Below are 12,353 nucleotides of genomic sequence, written 5' to 3'. Positions count from 1 at the left end.
CAGGCCCTACTTCCAATGATATAATTGGTCTGGGATGGGCCAAAGCACCAGTCTTTTTTTAAAAAAAGCTCTTGAGGTAATTCTAATATACTGTCAGGCTTTTCTATTACTATGATGAACTCTAGGAGCCTATGAAAAAATGTATATACACGAACATACACATATATGCATATACACGTGTGTGTATGGATGTATGTATGTGTATGACTGTACACACACAGTAAGAGTGTTCCTTTTCATTTTTTCAGAGAATGTAGAAAATTACAATCTGCCCCCTTTCTGCTTGTTTTTTTTTTTTTAATTTTTTTTTTTAATGTTTATTTTTGAGACAGAGAGAGACAGAGCATGAACGGGGGAGGGGCAGAGAGAGAGGGAGACACAGAATCTGAAGCAGGCCCCAGGCTCTGAGCCATCAGCCCAGAGCCTGACGCGGGGCTCGAACTCACGGACCGCGAGATCGTGACCTGATCTGAAGTCGGACGCTTAACCGACTGAGCCACCCAGGCGCCCCCCCCTTTCTGCTTTTGATGTGTGAGTAGGGATGGCAGGGAAGGATCAGAGGAAAAGGCAAAATGACTGTCAGCCAAAGAAGCTACAAAAGTAAACAAGACCGGCCCTTTGCCTTGAGAAACCCGTCTAACATCTAGGAGTGCATGTGCCACTGTGTGGCAGCATTCCTGAGACAAAGTTTGTCAACCAAAGGGACCTGTCAGATCTTGGGCCATGGCCTGACCAAAATTTTATACTAAAACTCTTTGTCTTTAAGCCTAAGTCGCTAACACAATAAACCAGTAGGGCTAAACCACCTGCCAGTTGGTAATTTGGGAACTTTATTCTAAGCTTGGAAAATTTGAATGCATTGACCGTAAACCAAACACCTGCAATAAAAAGGGGGAAAAAAGGTTTCCACTGTTTATTCAAGCTGAAGAAGGAGGTTCAAGTACCTGATTTCCATTGCATCATTCATTATAAAAGCAAAGGCCAAGAGAAATGGCTCTTTGAAATCACAACTGTCTTCAAGAATGGTGAATGTTGTTAAAAAACAACTATAAGTCAAGGCCTCTGTTCAAAGATTAAATGGCCCCTTTATTCAGTTGAGCCCCTTGAAGGGTTTACTTTAAGTTGGGCCTGGGGTGACTCGGAAGGAGGAGCTGAGTGGCTCACTTCAAACTGTGTGGAGAATCTGGCCCTAGGGTGTGGTGGTGACAGGAAAGCAGGGAGAGGAGAAGAGAGAGAGGCATGAGCAAGGCCAGGATGTCCCTGGCTAGGTGTGAGAAGTGAGATATGTCTGGTAATGTGTGTCCGAGAGACCTTTGAGAACAGGTTGTCTACATGAGTGTCAGCTGGTGTAGGGCAGCCCTGTAACCTCTCCCCACAGCAGCCTTGTGTTCACATCTCAGGGTTCCAAGTGTAAGTGCTGGTCCCAAGTGAATCATACCAGGGCCAGGGTAAAAGAGCAGAATGCATGGCCGGGGAGGCTGGGAATTAGAGCTGAAGGAGCTATGAGAGCACAGTTCTTCCTGCCCTATTCCATTTGCAGAAACCTCAGGAGAGCCTGGACTTTTCCACAGGCCCAGGATTGGGGCTTAAACCTGTCCTCTCTAGATCTCAAAGGGGCACAGCTACCCCAGCTGTGATATTAAGACCACATTTCAAGTAAGGTTTATTGAATGATGTGATGGAAGAAATGATTAAGATTTTGCATTTTCCGTATGCCCGTGCTTTGAACAGTTACCCGTTTACGGGCAATTGGAAGTGGCTGAACCCAAAGGATACAAAGAGTGGGTTATTTAATTAAATCAATTAATTGATTAATTAATTTTTAAAAGTTTATTTTTGAGAGAGAGAGCACACAAGTGGGGGGAGGGGCAGAGAGAGAATTCCAAGCAGGCTCCATGCTGTCAGTGCATAGCCCATCGCACTGAACCATGAGATCATGACCTGAGCCAAAACCAAGAGTCAGACGCTTAACCAACTGAACCACCCAGATGCCCCCAGAGAGTGGGTTATTTTAGTATAATATATGGCTAGAATGAGGGGACTTCTTTTTTTTTTTTAATTTTTAAGTTTATTTATTTTGAGAGAGAGACAAAGTGAGCAGGGGCAGGTCAGAAATGAGGGGATTTCTTGACTTGCTACTCGAGAAAAGTGACTTATTGCGAATTTAAGTTCCGAAAGACTCAAAAACTACTAGACTGTACTTCTTTAGTGATTTGACTTTGGCAAGTTGTGGGAACACTGACCTTGATATTTGTCCAGAGAGGTGCAAGGCTTTAGTCCCAAACCACACAACTGGAGACTGTGCTCATTTTCCATTTCTGAATTGCTCAGAGCTCAGTGAAGTCACAGGTTTTGAAGAGTTACAGAGTTATTTGGCAGAAATAAGTTGCAGTCTTGGCAAAAGTTTAATGACTTTGAATCATGTTTAACGTTTCCATGGCTGCTGCGTTTTAGGAAAGGATTTCCATACAGTTAAGTAATTTCACAGAAATACTGTTTTCCTTAGTTATGATGATAATTTAAAACACATATAATATAAAAGCACTAATGCATTTTGCTCCCAGTGCATGGGCTGGGGAGTTGGTAGCAGAGCTTCAGCATGGGACTATGCTGAGGGGGCATGCTGGGATTGAAATCCTGGCTGAGTTCCTCTTACCCAGCTCTGCACCCTGAGCAGGGCTACATCTGCTGGGGAAGAAGGGATGCCTTTTTTAATGTGCCTGCCAAGGGTGCTTCATAAGCAGGCAATTGAAAGACCTTACTTAGCAAATGATACTGCATGACATCCTTGTCTCCCTTAGGCCATTCTGAGATGGGTTATCCCTTTGCAGGTGCCCACATTGAAGATAGGCAAAAGGAAACTTGGATGTACCTCAGAACGGATCCCTTTGGACCGATCAGTTCTTAGTTGCCTTGGGAAAATTAAAATAGTTTAGCAGACTTGCTATTTTTTTAATTAAAAAAATTTCTTTAAAATATTTATTTATTTTTGAGAGAGAGAAAGAGAGACAGCGTGAGCAGGGAAGCGGCAGAGGGAGACACAGAATCTGAAGAAGGCTCCAGGCTCCGAGCTGTCAGCAAAGAGCCCGATGTGGGGCTCAAACTCATGAACTGTGAGATCATGACCTGAGCCAAAGTCAGACGCTCCACTGACTGACGCCCCTCCCCCCTTTAAAAAAATTTTTAATGTTTATTTATTTTTGAGAGAGAGAAAGAGAGAGAGAGAGCATGAGTAGGGGAGTGGCAGAGAGAGAAGGAGACACAGAATCTCAAGCAGGATCCAGGCTCTGAGCTGTCAGCACAGAGCCCAACATGGGGCTCGAACTCACAATCCATGAGATCATGACTTCAGCCAGAGTCAGTTGCTTAACCGACTGAGCCACCCAGGTGTCCCTGCAGACTTGTTATTCATTCTAGACAGCAAGTCTCCAGATGTTCCTGAATTAGCTTGGGCTTGCTTTATTAATGTATTGCATTTTTAAGAGCTTACAGATAAAAATGTATTATGTCCATGAGGCATTCTCAGAGTCTTTAGAGTTTCGGAAGTGAGGGGTAGACACCAGACCATAAGCTCCATGAGGGCATGGGCCTGGTTCTTTAATTTTCAGTGCTGCATGTCTTGCTTTTAACACAGTGCTTACCACAGAGTATGCACTCAATAAATATATTTGGGGCGCCTGGGTGACTCAGTTGGTTAAGCATCTGTTTTCGGCTCAGGTCATGATCTCGCGGTTCGTGGGTTTGAGCCCCGCGTCGGGCTCTGTGCTGACAGCTCAGAGCCTGGAGTCTGCTCCAGATTCTGTGTCTCCCCCTTTCTCTGCCTCTCCCCCGCTTGTGCTGTCTCTGTCTCTCTAAAAAATAAATAAACATTAAAAAAATTAAAAAAAATTTTTTTGATGTTTATTTATTCTTGAGACAGAGACAGAGCATGAAAATATTTTTAAAAATATATGTTTGAATTAAGTATGAATGGTGCTCCGTGGAGGTAGACCAGGACAAATTTCATACAATGGCTGACCAGAGACAAAACCATATTTATTTGGGGACCCATCTAAAACAGTGCCTTCTTTAAAATAACTTTTCAGGGAGCTGTGTTTTGTGTTAGTAAGAAGAGCTAAGAGTCAATAAGATTTTATAGAATTACATGTTTATTTGTATTTAACCCTCAACATTCAAGTGACTTTATTGATGATAGAGCTGCCTGAGAAACATGTGTGTAGGGCATTCACTATTTTTTTTATCAGATTTTACTGAATATCGACTGTGCCTGACATGAAGGAGATACAAATATCCAAGACATAGTTTCTGCCCTCATGTTGCATATCAATATGTGTAATACAGGAATGGTTACTGTAATAGATGTTTCTAATAAAGGGTGTCAGGTGCCATGGCAGAAATGCTCCGGGTTCTCTGTGAACAAATTTGAGACACATCTAAACCAGTCTGAGTAGGATGAAGGAAGGATTCTTGGAGGAAGTGGTGTTTTTGAATTCCTCCCAATATATATGGTTCCTTTGGATTGGGTGGGCTGTGGCTTTCCTATTTTCTCAGTCTTCAAAGGTGTAGTCCCACTAGAGGTTCTGTCCTGGGTTTGGCCATCTCTCTTTCCATGGAAAGCAGCTTACACCTGAAACTTAGACCTGAAAAACTTCACCACTTACCCCGCGCTGCGGATGTTACTTGATTTTGCGGAGACCAGAATTGTACTTACATATCTTCTGACACTGGCCAAAATGTGTTGAAAAGAACCTAAGTAACCTTGTACTTAGGGATTTATGAATGAAAAATAACCACTTATTTAAATGTTTCAGCTATAATGTTTACTGATTCTAAACTGGCCACATTCTTAGATTAAAAAATCTGATTTGATGTTGTAAAGTTTAAGATTCTCTTTTCAAGAATAAAAATTCAAATAACTTGTGTTCCATTCCTTAGTGTTAATTTTGTGAAGAACAGTAAAACAGGATGACACTACAAAAACTGGACCCTCTATCCTTTTTTTTTTTTAATTTTTTTTTTTAACGTTTATTTATTTTTGAGACAGAGAGAGACAGAGCATGAACAGGGGAGGGTCAGAGAGAGGGAGACACAGAATCTGAAACAGGCTCCAGGCTCTGAGCTGTCAGCACAGAGCCCGACGCAGGGCTCGAAGTCACGAACTCACGGACCGCGAGATCATGACCTGAGCCGAAGTCGGCCGCTTAACCGACTGAGCCACCCAGGCACCCCATGGACCCTCTATCCTTGGTGGTAGCAAAATAAAGAGCAAAAATTTGATTTGGGTTTGTCTCAATTTAAATAGAGTTTGTAGTATGTATGTAATTATCTATTGGTTGCACCCACGTCCTGTTCTCACTTAGGGTGCATTTTGAAAGGGGAGAAAATTTAAACTTATTGGTTATTAAAACAAGAGGCTAATAATATTCTAGATAGTAGGTGGTACTCAAGGCACTTATTGGTTGATTCATAGCTCCGCTGCTCGGTCAACGGTTGAAATGGAAAAAGATGTGATGGTTTGCAGTTATCTACAGATTATCTCCATCTGGATGACCCCTTTATACTTTAAACTCAATCCTAAACCTGTATCTAAGCTCATCAGCTACTGTGTCAACCCTGCTCTGCCTTCGTGCCCCCTGTCTTGGTAAAGGGTATCACCATCCATCTAGTTGCCCAAAGTAGAAACCTGGGCATTTTCCTTTATTTCTCTCTTTTCTTGTTTCTCTTGCCCCTCACTCCTTACTTCTCATTACCTACCAAATCCTGTTGGCTCTACCTTTCAGTTTTGATTGATTGATTGTTGTCCAGGGTTTATTAAAGATGTTACAGCACAGCAGAAAGATTTAAATGGTTCCATGTGGTATTTTGAAGTCAATTCATCCCAGCTGTAGGCTGGGTGACCTGAAGTTTGGATAGACTGCCGAAGTTTAAGTTTCATTTCCTTTAGTGTCAGGATCTACTTCAATGATCTCCTGATCCAGGACTGAGACCTCAGGAACGTAATTACTTCTTTCTCTCTCCTCCTGCTGCAGCTTGATGGAGATACCTGTCACTGGGCCTCTCTGAATCCATTTCATCAGTTGTGTGACACAAGCCTGCTATCTTGTTGCTGAGCTTCTTGCTGGGAATAATGACGATCTCCTCTCACACGCACTTGTTGGTGTGGAAGTCATTGCCCAGGCACATGTAGTACTTCTCCATGATGACCTGGGCACCTTCTTCATGGTTTTGGTGCAAATGCAGCCCATGTTGATGGTTTTGGTAAAAGATCGGCTCTACCTTTTAAATGCTACTTGAATCCATTCATTTTTCTCCACCCTTATAGGGATACATCCCTCAGACCTCCATCATCTCTCACTTGGCTTGCTGGCAGGTAGCAGCTTTCTCATTTCCTTACCTTCCTTTTTACCTCACTCAAAGCCATTTTCCACATAACATCCAAGCTGATCTTCATAAAGTGCACATCTAATTGTCCCTCACTTGCTAAAAGCCTACAGAGGCCCTATACTGCCTCTAGTTAATGTCCAGGGTCCTGTGGCTCACAAAGCCCTGGAGGAACAGGTGCTGGGGGTCTTTTCAGCTTTGTCTGTTGCCCACCCCAATTTCCATGCCACAGTCAGCTTCCTTCCGTTCTTTGAATATTCCTTCCTCCCTCTTGCTCTAGGCTCCTCATGTTTTCCTTATATTTTCAGTGTTTACCAATCCCCTATTTGTGCTTCAGATTTCATCTTAAATGTGGCTTTTTCCATGAAAGCTTTTCCTGACCTTCTCAAGTCTACATCAGGTTTCCCTGTTAGGGGGCTTCTATACTTAGGGGGCTATATGTCCTTGGTCATAGCCCTGGTTGTGTCATCATTGCTTAACTGATTTCTCAAGTAGTTGATGAGACACTTGAAGATGAGGCTCTCTGTGTCTCAGTGTTGTATCTCCAGTAATTACCACATGGTTGGTGCTCAATAAATATTTGTCTGTAGTTCATGGGAGTCTAAAAGGGATGATTGCCCTCAGAAAGATTTGATAGCAAATATAATAAAATAATTTTTTAAGGAATTTTATTCTCAACTCCATCTCTATTCTTTATAGTTCTGACCTCCAAATACTGTAAAGTTTTGACGAGTGCATGTAACAGGATAGCCTGCTATGGTAGAAAAAGCCCCAGATGTAGCCAACTTTTTTAAGGCTCTTACAACATGCCAGGCTGTGTCTGTGTTATGCACACTACACATATTATCTCATTTAATCCTCATAACAGCTCTATTGGATAGATATTGTTATCTTCATTTGGCAGATAAAGGAATTGAGGCACAGAGAATCAGACTTCTGTTCAAGTCAATGCTCTGTCACCTATTAGCTCTGTGACCTTGGTCAAACAACCTCTCCTTCTGAATGTTCATCTTCTCAGCCATAAAATGGAGAAAACACTCGGTGACAACTTGGCTTCCAGATTTTTGGTTTTCTTGCACACCGTGTATATTACACCTTGGCCTCCCATAGGAAGGCCACTGATACAGTGCTGGATGTCATTGAACGAATGAATGTGAGCTGCAGCATGGTGATGTTCCAGCCCACCAGCCATCAGGACAGCATTAGCAGCATAGCTAGTATGTTTGCTCAGTTAAATATTTTGTTGCAACTTTTCCTTACTATACTATAAAAATATATGGAAAATGAAAATAAAAGTTCTGATGCTAGTGATTAATAAGAATAACTAACAGTTATTCAGCACTGTGCCAGTTATTAAGCTATTGGCTCTTATCCTCAAACCCACTCTTCTATATTCTGCTTTGTGATGCAGGGACTGGGACTCTGCAAGCCACATTTTTCCTTTGCCAGCCGCTTCCTTTTAGGCTCTGTCAGTAAGGGACATTAGAGGGAGATTGCATGGCTAGATGAGGAGGAAGGGACTTACTCTTTCCTCTTTGCCTCTGTTTTTGTTTTTGTTTTTTTTCCTGGTTGGCCTCCTGTTGCTGACATCAGCATCCGGCAATGCTGCTTCTTCCGCTCTGGCAGAGGCAGTTCATTCCAGAAGCAGTTTGCTGTGGTTCAACTGTGTCCCCTAAAATTCATATGCTGTAGTTCTAACCCTCAGTATTCCAAGACGTCACCTTATTTGGAGATAGGATCTTTAAAGAAGCAATCAAGTTAACATGAAGTCATTAGGGTGAGCCCTAATCCACTATGACTGATGTCCTTATAAGAAGAGGAAATTTGGACACTGAGATATGCATAGAGGGAAGACAGTGTGAAGAGACATAGGGGGAGGATGGCTGTCTATAAGCCACAGATAGAAGGCTGGAACAGATCTTTTCTTCACAGCTCTCAGAAGGAATGCACCCTTCTGATACCTTGATTTTGGACTTTTAGCTTCCAGACCTGTGACACAACAGATTTTTGTTAGGTCATCCAGTCTGTGGTACTTTGTTATGGCAGCCCTAGCAAATAACATACAGTTCGATCTAGTTTGAGGTTTTACCATCTCACAAAGGCAAACTCATTGTATCTCTGCAGAGACACCAGCTCAGATAGCTGGCACCTCTTTTGGGAAGCCTGGGTCCCAAACCACTGGGATTCTTCTCCAAGCTTCTGAGTTGTAATAATGACAACCTCTTCCCTTTGTTCCCCAAGCCCTGTGAACTGCTTCCTGCTGTTGCTACCTCTGTGATAGCTGCGTGTTCTTTTTGCCTTTTCAATTACTTAGTTAACAATTATATATTACCTAGTTAAACATTCTCTATTTTAAGTTCTCTCTGTTAAAATAATTGGAGCCTCAGGGGAAGGTTTGCTGCTGGCAGAGCCTTGGGGGCACTACCCTGGCCTGGCAGAGCTATGGAGGTGGGGCCCCAGTGGGTCTGGAAGGCCAGGCATCAAGCCTAAGAGGGTTTTTCTCCAGACTGAAGATCTAATGGCATTTACCTTGCTGGGTTTTGTATTTACTTGAAACCTATCCTTCCTTCCTTCTTTCCTGTTCCTCCCTTTGGAATGGGAATGTCTGTCCTATGCCTGACCCATTGTTGTATTTGGGAAGCACATATAACTTGTCTGGTTTCACAGGGTCACAGCTGGAGAGGAATTTTGCCTTGGGATGAATCACAATTCTAATCTCACTTATAATTGATTTAGATATTTAAATGAGAGTTTGGACTTTAGACTTTAGAGTTGATGCTGGGATGAGTTGAGGCTTTGGGGGTTGTTGGAATGGAATGAATGTATTTGGTATCCAATAAGGACATGTTTGGGAGGGAGGCCAGAGGCAGAATGCTATGGACTGAATTGTGTCCCCACAAATTCATATGTTGAAAGCCCTAATCCCCAGTATGGTTCTCACAGAGAGAGTGGCAGAGAGATCTTTCCTGGCACAGCCTTCTCCAGGCTGTATTAGGTAACTTTCCTCTGTTGCTAGAGACGAGAATCAAAGAACTCACAAATTTAGCACAATCGAAACAAAGATGGCAACTCTTAAGCAAACCGAAAGTGATGAATTTTGTTTTCATTTGAATGTTCATTGGAGTTAAGCCTACTTGCTGAGAGTTTAATTGTTAAGGAAAATAACTAAACTGCAGAACAAAATAAAATGTTGAAAATATATAAAGATTAGGTCCAAAAGGCCCCATAAAATTTAGGGTATCTTATTTTCTCACAGTAGCCTGTATGTTTCATATTCTGTTCAGTTTTCCTCTTCACATGCTGGCCTCATTAGGCTGGGAGCATCTTGAGGGCAAGACTGGGGGCTATTTAGTCACCTCTGTATCTCTTAGTATCCACTTAGTATCCAGCACTGTGGCTGGGCCATGCTTGACATTTAATGCAAATTAATTAAACTTAAACTTCAATTCTGGAAAAGGGCCTGTTTCAACTCCCCATAGCCAGTGTCTTCTCCGACCCGTTGATGACCCAGATCAGAATCCACAGATAAAGGGACAGCCTGGTGAAAGGGGTATACTTTGTCCAATTTAGACATAGAAATGACTTTCCGTTAAGGTGGGTTATTTTGAGAGGGTTAGACATGATTTACATGTCAGTCAGTCAGTCAGTGGCCAAAATGGTTCTCACGTCTGGAGGGAATTTATGTCTCTGCTCTTCTTTACTGAGGTTTTGAAACTTTCGTTACTTAATAATAGTTATCTGTTTAGCACTACTGCATGTCAGGTGCAGTGCTGAGGGCTTTACACACTGATCTCTCCTTTAATAACCTCAACAATGCTATGAGATGGTGAAGCCATCTTACAGGTGAAGAATCTGAGGATCTGCAAAGTTAAGCAAATTGTCCAATGCCACACTGGGAAATGTAGTAATGGGGATTAAAATGCACACGAGTTTGGACCTTTTCCAGTGGTGTTCTTTGCTGCTCAAGCAGAGCCTCTCGCCCCTTACAATGGGATGATGGATTTCCTGACCCTCTCTCCACACCAGGATCCTTTCTCTAGGCATAAAAACTCAAAATCCCAATTATCCCTCTGAGAAAGTGATGGCTAAATTTTCCAACCCCCAGGTTGAACTGGTTAATACATCTTCCCCTTCTCACATGCCATGCTGGAGGAGGCAGTTTGCAAAGTGGCAATGTGAGGTTCGGAGTGAGCAAGGACCTTTACTTTGTATGCACCCCGCACCAACATCTGTTGTCATCTCTGTACTTGGAAGGGCTGATATGATGACTAATTATGTTATAGATAGACTGCTGGTTATATAGGGCACATTTAATATTTTCTCTTTTCATTTATATATATCCACAGTGCTGAGCAGCAGCATTGTTAACCCAATACGGGGATTGTGTAAAAGTCTTTCCTAAATGGCTTTGGAATGTGTTAAAATATTTCTACATATTTTTATTTAAAATTTTCTTTAAGGTTGATTTATTTTTGAGAGACAGAGAGACAGAGCATGAATAGGGGAGAGGCAGAGAGAGAGGGGACCCAGAACCCGAAGCAGGCTCCAGGCTCCGAGCTGTCAGTACAGAGCCCAACATGGGGCCTGAACTCATAACCCATGAGATCATGACCGGAGCTGAAGTTGGACACTTAACCAACCGAGCCCCCCAGGCGCCCCAAAGTTTTAAAGAATCATAAAAGATAAGAGCTACTGGATCATATTTACTGTATCAGGTTTCCAGTATGTTAAGGCTAGAAGAACTTAAGTTAATTCAGAAATCTCTGGATAATGTGGATGATATACCCATAGATATACATGAAAGTTTCCCTTGAAATGGAGATGCAGAAAAAGTAGATTTTATTAATTCAATGTTTTTCTTATTTTTCACCTGTCGTCTAAATGTGTATTGAAATTCTGTAGCTTGAAACTTCAAACAGACTTGATCACATTTCTTTACCCTGGGTGAAGTGTCTTAAGGGTGAGAAGGCCACCTGGCTGTTTCAGAATGACATTGATTGGAAGTCCCCGTTCCCCAACTCCTCTGCCCCAAGCTACGCCTTGTCTTATCATCAGCTTATCAGGTTCACACTTTAATTCTAATGGTATACCCAGAGGTGACCATCTCTGCTGGACTTATTTACTCAAGTTGAAGGTTGTTGTAAGACCGAGTCCTTGGGGGAAGCGATGGCATGGGTGTGATGGTGGCATTCCATGCCCTGCCCCAGCAGTATTACTGCTGCCATGCTGCAGCATCCTATGCTTGGAGGATGAGGAAAAGGGTGTCCTCACAGGCTGATCCTTCAGGGTGATTTTGAGCCTGTTCTTGTCTGCCTCTCAAGCATCATTCTTCTAAGTTGGAGATTTTGTGCTCCCCATACACCCTCCAAACATTTTAAATTTAAAGTATAGAAGAATAGTATGATGAACTCCCATATACTCTTTGCTTTATCTCTCTCTTTCTATAAAATATTTTCTTTTGCTGAACCATTTGAAAGTAAGTGGCAGGTATGATGCTTCACTCTAAAAACCACATGTATCAGCTGAGTACAAGGACACTGTTCTGCATAGCTATAATGCTATTATCACATGCAAGAAACTTAACCTTGATATAAAATCACTGAGTATAGTTCATATTTAAATTTTCCTTAGTCCTTAAAACATCCTTTGTAGCTATGTTTTTTGGGCAATGCAATCAAACCTTTAATACCACTTTTGTGCTAAGATGAATTCATACATAATTGGAAATGTCTTAGATTATCTCAAATATCCCAAGACTCAACTTTGATTAATTTTCTATTTCAAACCTAAGTCAATTTTCAATAGTGTTTGATCTAACAATATATTGAAACATGTGACATTTGATGTTAGTACTTTTGGAACTGTGGAATAATGCATGTGCAATATTCTCAATGTGTTAAAACTAGAAAGAAAACTTTTTTTTAGCTGTTTTTGTTGTTCTTGTTGCTTTTTTTTTTTACCATGTTAACCAT

General features: G+C 41.9%; 1 protein-coding gene and 1 pseudogene across 1 annotated transcript in view; one reads left to right on the top strand and one right to left on the bottom strand.

Annotated features, from left to right (window-relative positions):
* KLHL6 (kelch like family member 6) overlaps nucleotides 1-12,353 on the top strand; it is a 115,956-nt gene that overhangs the window by 24,506 nt on the left and 79,097 nt on the right. The gene's annotated exons all lie outside the window — the stretch shown is intronic.
* On the bottom strand, nucleotides 5,869-6,245 carry LOC112849929 (small ribosomal subunit protein eS17 pseudogene; annotated as a pseudogene).

Source organism: Puma concolor, chromosome C2 (genome assembly GCF_028749965.1).
Source record: "Puma concolor isolate L17-30 chromosome C2, mPumCon1.1.hap2, whole genome shotgun sequence".
Taxonomy (NCBI): domain Eukaryota; kingdom Metazoa; phylum Chordata; class Mammalia; order Carnivora; family Felidae; genus Puma; species Puma concolor.
The sequence above is the reverse complement of the archived record's forward strand: the minus strand, read 5'-3'. Positions and strand labels throughout refer to the sequence as shown.